Raw genomic sequence first — 6,000 nt, 5'->3', positions numbered from 1 at the left:
GGTTGGCCACATGCAAGGCAAACACCCTACCACTGTGCTATCGCTCAGGCCCCTGATTCCTGAGTCTGAGACTGGCCATGAGCACAGAGTGAAGGACGGGACAGCGTCAGAGATTTCTGTTAGCATGTTATAAATTCAGTATGCCATAGAGCACAATTTTGTGAGAGGCCGAGGGGTGTGTGTGGGGTGCTGCATCTCACCTGGGTTCCAGCCCCATCACCGCTTGGTTCCCCAAGCACCTCTGGGGGGTTTCCTAGAAGTTCTCAGCTCACCTTCATAGTCCGAGTATCCCCGGTACTGTGGGAAGCAGTACCTTGTTCTTGGGCCTCAGCCTGCTTGGCCGAGTATCCCCGGGAATAGCAATCCCTGAGCACTGCTCAGGAGCCCCCTGAAATGTTCTACATTGCGTTTACTGTCACGATCTGCCGTGTATGATCTATACATGACACAGCTACTTTATGTATAAATATGTTATAGAGATGGCTTAAAACAGAACAAAACCTAATGGCTTTTGGTTCACTAGGAAACCTTTGGGTCAGAACTTGGGTTGGGACAGACAAGGGTCCAGGGGAGGTGGGTGTATTTGGTGCAGTGTTAGGGATCGAACCCTCAACAAGTGCGCTTCCGCTGAGCCACCCATGAGGTGAAGGGAGGGAGGCAGGTGCTTTCCAGCCTTGAGAAGGCATCGAAGAACCTCTCAGTCTGGCGACTTTTGCAAATGGTATTCAATTCCTTTGGCCCAAACTCTTTTTTTTTCTTTATCTTTTTTTTTTTTTTGAGTCACACCCGGTGATGCTCTGGGGTTACTCCTGGCTCTGCACTTAGGAATTATTCCTGTTGTTGCTTGGGGGACCCTATGGGATCTGGGGATTGAACTCGGGTTGACCGCGTGCAAGGCAAATGTCCTACCCGCTGTGCTATCGCTCCTGCTCATGGCCCAAACTCTTGCTCCCAGGAGAATCTCTTAGACTTTATCTACAAACCTTTGTTTCGACTCTTAGGCACTTTGTGGGTGTTTCAGGGGATGAGATAGCATCTGGGAAGCAGGCATCCACTTGTGCTGACAGACGGTCCCTCAGGAAGGGATCAGTCAGGGCAGCCAAGTGTAGCCCTGTCCCTCTGTGCTCACTGGAATGAACAGAAGTGAATGCGGTGAGAACCCCAAAGTGCCTGGCGTGTCCCATCACAGAGATCCCTCAGATAACACCAGATTGCTTCACGCTGGCGTTTCAGTGCTTCCGGTTCATCGTGGTGTGCCCTCTGGGGTCGGGCAGCATTGCTGACTGTCCTCACCTCTGCCGTTGAGTCTGTGTTACTCAAGAAGTCAGGCTTGGCCTTTGGAAAAACAATGTGGACACATCTCAGTAAATAGGAATTGGGGCAAGGAATTGCTTCCCTTGCATGCAGCCCACCTGGATTGATCCCTGGATTGTCTCTTGAGCACTGCCAAGTGTGATCCCTGAGGTCAAAGCTAGGAGCAAGCCCTGAGCACTACCGGGTGTAGACCCCAAACCCAAACAAGTAAACAAACAAACAAAACCCCCTAAGAATTGGGCTTCCAGATGACCTAGAAATTCTAGTTCTTGGCATCTACCCCAGAGGCTCCAAAGCCCTATTCAGAAAAGACCTTTATACTCCTGTGTTTGTTGCAGCTATTCATAATGGCCCGAATCTGGGAACAACACAAATGACCAAGAATAGATGCCTGGGTCCATGGTCTGGACCCACAGTAGAATCACTGTCACTGTCCTCCCGTTGTTCATCGATTTGCTCGAGCGGGCCCAGTAACGTCTCCATTGGAGACTTTGTTGTTACTGTGTTTGGCATATCCAGTACGTCACGGGGAGCTTGCCAGGCTCTGCCGTGCGGGCGAGATACTCTCGGTAGCTTGCCGGGCTCTCCGAGAGGGGCGGAGGAATCGAACTCGGGTCAGCCATGTTGGCTGCGTGCAAGGCAAACGCCCTACCACTGCGCTATCGCTCCAGCCTACAGTAGAATACTACTCAGGTATAAGAAGAGATGAAGGTGATGATTTGCCTCTCTGGCGAGAAATCTGGAGGGTTTCGTGCTGAGTAAAGTTAGAAGGTGGTCCTAGTGATCTTCTGTGGAATATAAATAGATAATAGAGGTCAGAGCGATAGTACAGTGGGTAGGGTACTAACTTGCCTTGCATGCTGCTGACCAAGGTTTAAGCCTCAGCATCCCATATGGTCCCCCGAGCACCACCAGAAGTAATTCATTTTTTTTCCCCCCTCTTTGGGTCACACCTGGTCATGCACAGGAGTTAGTCCTGCCTCATGCACTCAGGAATCACTCCTGGCGGTGCTCGGGGGACCACATGGGATGCTGGGAATCGAACCCAGGTTGACCCCATGCAAGGCAAACACCCTACCCGCTGTACTGTCACTCTAGCCCCTAGGAGTAATTCTTGAGTGCAGAGGCAAGAGTAACCCCTGAGCACTGCTGGGTGTGACCCAACCCTTCCTCCGCCCAAAAGAAACAACAGGGGCCAGAGAGATAGTGTAGTGGTTAAGGCTTGCATGCCGCCAGCTTGGGTTCAATCCTCCACATCCATATAGATCCCAGAGCAGTTCCAGGAGTAATTCCTGAGCTCAGAGCCGGGAGTAAACCAGCATCGCCAGGTCCATCCCCCCTAACCCAAATCAATCCAAACTAAACAGAAGAAACAAAATAGTCGGATAATATGCCAGAGGCAACAGAAACTGAGAACTGGGCTCTATAAGGCAGCTTAGCACAGGGTAGGGATACTGGGCCCGTGGCGGGAGTGTGTGTGTGTGTGCGCGCGCACGTTAAACTGTACATGAACAGTGTGGTAAACCCTGCTGTCTAAAATAAAAATAAATTAAGAAGGTCCTGGCTGGGACAACCAGAACTGCGGAACTGTTGAGTAGCAGGAAGACGTGGCAGGGCTGTATGGAGCAGAACATCCAGTACGTCTTTTGTGGGACCTTGGGAAGACCCAGAGGTTCAGGCCTGGGCCCTTCGCAAGTGCGGTGGCTCTTACTGGTATTCACAGGAAGTGGGTCTCTGGCACCCCGGGACTGGAGGCCTGCCTGGGGGAGGTGTGAGGAGCTTGTGGGCAGCAGGAAGAGGGAGAGACACACAGGCTGACATCAGGGTGGTGTGCCACGGAGTCCGGGACAACCTGTTACTCTGCTGTGTGGCCCCTGACACATCGGGGTGGTTTTTGTGCGGCTCTACTTGGCGAGCTTGTGCCAGCCCCGAGGGCTCATTCTGCAGATCCTCATCCAGTACAGTCTGGCTCAGGGCAGGCCCTGGTGCTTGAGGAGGGAGAGAGGCCTCCCTCCAGCCTGTGCCCATTCCCGCAGGAACTGGGGGTCTCCTTAGCCCTCCAGAGGGTCCCACTGAGCTGTCCCGCCCCTGCCCCGCCCTGCCCCGCCCTGCCCCGCCCTGCCCGACAAGCCTTGAATGACCCTGCACTGTCCTCCTCAGGGAGTTCCACATGCTCCAGGGGCTGGGGATGCCGGCTGGGAGGAGGGAGCACCCCGCGGTGGGTGCTGCACAAGGTTGCTCACCCGACACAGTTCAGACACAGTTCATTCTGCAGCCCCCGGCGGGAAGGAGGCAACTCCGCAGAGCAGACCCTTGTCTTTCCCCACAGGGTGCACATTCTCCAGGAGCACTGTTGCCTGAATGTCTGCCCTTCATGCAGGAATATCCCAGGCTCACCCATAGGGAGAGGCAGTGAGAGGGAGTGGCCGAGCCTGGCTTGAGCTTCCCTTCCAGCTCTGCCCTTCTTGGCTGAGTTACTTTGGGCCAGTGACCTACCCTCTCTGTGCCCTTTTGCTTCTTTTCTTTCTTTCTCTCTTTTTTCTCTCTTTTTTCTTTCTTTCTTTCTTTCTTTCTTTCTTTCTTTCTTCCTCTCTTTCTTTCTTCTTTCTTTCCTTCTCTCTCTCTCTTTCTTTCTTTCTTTCTTTTTTCTTTCTTTCTTCTTTGGCCTTTGGGCCACACCCAGCAGTGCTCAGGGCTATCCCTGATTCTACATTTAGGGGTCACTCCTGAAAGCTGCGGGGGGTGGTTGTCATGCGGCGGGTGTATAATAGTATCCTGTATTTCACATTTGATACTCAGGAACTTTTTTGTTTCTTGTTTTTGGTTTGGGGCCACACCTGGCAAGGGGTAACTCCTGGATCTGCACTCAAGAGTCACTCCTTGGGCCGGAGCAATAGCACGAGTGGGTAGGGCACTTGCCTTGCTCGCAGCTGACCTGGGTTCGATCCCCGACATTCCATATGGTTCCCTGAGCAGGAGTAATTCTTGAGTGCAGAGCCAGGAGTAAGCCCTTAGCATCACCAGGTGTAATGCAAAAAAGCCAATAAATACAAAAAAAGGAATCACTCCTAGCAGTGCTCAGAGGACCATATTGGGGTGCTGGGGTTTTGAACCCCGGCTGACTGTATTGAAAGGCAAGTTTCCTACCCATTGTGCTATCTCTCTAATCCCTACTGAAGGAATTTTAATGATGCAAATTTTATTTGCAGTGTGTGAATTTATAAAGTAATGAAATAAAAGTAATTTTATTAAGCTTTTAATTAAACAGATGAGGTTGCGGAGGATTGAACCCAGGTGGGCTGGTCCTGCCCACGGGATTGTCTCCATCTCTGTTTACATCTTGAAGAACGAGGGAAAATGATATCACTAACCTCAGATATTCACTCTTAAATGAGCTCATGCATATAACATGGCTTAGAAAAAACACCTGGCAAATAGGAGCAAAGCCTTATTTATTAATTTCATGCTCTTGAGTGGGATTTGCCCAGAGGCATCATTCCTTATTTTTTACACATATTCATCACATGCAGTTTGAGAAACAAGCTTGGGTGATGTCATTCCCGCTTTATCCATGCTGCGGTGTGGTCGGGTCAGGGTTTGAGCCAGGCTCTGAATCAGTGTTTGATCTGACTCTAAACTGCAGGTTTAATGATTGCTGCTTAGTGCCTATATTGCAAACCATAACACCCAAAAAGAGAGAGAGAAATTGGGAATGTGCCTGCCACAGAGGAGGCAGGGGGTGGGAAGGGGTAGGGGTGGTGGGAGGGACACTGGGAACATTGGTGGGGAGTGGGCACTGGTGGAGGGATGGGTACTTGAACATTGTTTGATTGAAATGTAGCACTGTAGCACTGTCCTCCCATTGTTCATCGATTTTTCTCAAGCGGGCACCAGTAACGTCTCTATTGTGAGACTTGTTGTTACTATTTTTAGCATGTCGAAAATGCTACAGGGAGCTCAGACTTGGGCAGGATACTCTCAGTAGCTTGCCAGGCTTTCCTAGAGGGATGGAGGAATTGAACCTGGGTCAGCCGCGTGCAAGGCAAACGCCCTACCCTCTGTTATCGCTCCACCCCACTTAAAATCTAATAATGAAAATTTGTAAGTCTGTAACTGTATCTCAAGTTCATTCATTAAAATAAAAAAAATCAAAACTCCAGGTTTAGAAGGAGAAGGTGTGTGTGTGTGTGTGTGTGTGTGTGTGTGTGTGTGTGTGTGTGTGTGTGTTTGGGGGGGAACTCCTGGCGGTGCTTGGAGGAGCATATGAGATGTCAGGGATTGAACCTGGGTTGGATGCGTGCAAGGCAAACACCCGACCCGCTCTACTGTGGCTCATGCCAATAGAAGTTTCTGTGTTTTTGGTGGGGGAGGGTCCTCCTAAGAGGTGCTCAGGAGGCTAGGACACCCTCCAGGGCTCTGTGGCCAGTGAGATGCCTTGCTGTTGTGACCTCAGCTTTGGTGCTGAGGGGACCAGGCGGTGCTGGGCGTTGATGGGGGTGCTGCCTGCAGACCTTCGTCGCTGCGCTTTCCAGACGCAGATTTCTCTCTGTAAGCGGCAGGGAGGGATTTAGAACCAAGTCTTTTGGGTGTGAAGGGGCAAAAACCCTGTTGGCTGTGAGCAAGGTCAGTGGAAGGGTGGAGCCTGGACCTCCGCCATGAGCCATTTAAGTGTCCCCCAGCCTTGAA

At 51.3% G+C, this 6,000-nt stretch overlaps 1 protein-coding gene across 1 annotated transcript in view; it reads left to right on the top strand.

The window, feature by feature from the left end:
- Positions 1 to 6,000, top strand: part of AK4 (adenylate kinase 4) — a 76,475-nt gene that overhangs the window by 33,379 nt on the left and 37,096 nt on the right. The window lies entirely within an intron of this gene.

This window comes from Sorex fumeus, unplaced genomic scaffold (assembly GCF_029834395.1).
Source record: "Sorex fumeus unplaced genomic scaffold, SorFum_2.1 ptg000045l, whole genome shotgun sequence".
Classification (NCBI taxonomy): Eukaryota; Metazoa; Chordata; class Mammalia; order Eulipotyphla; family Soricidae; genus Sorex; species Sorex fumeus.
Note: the sequence above shows the minus strand (reverse complement) of the source record. Positions and strands in the feature narration are given on the sequence as shown.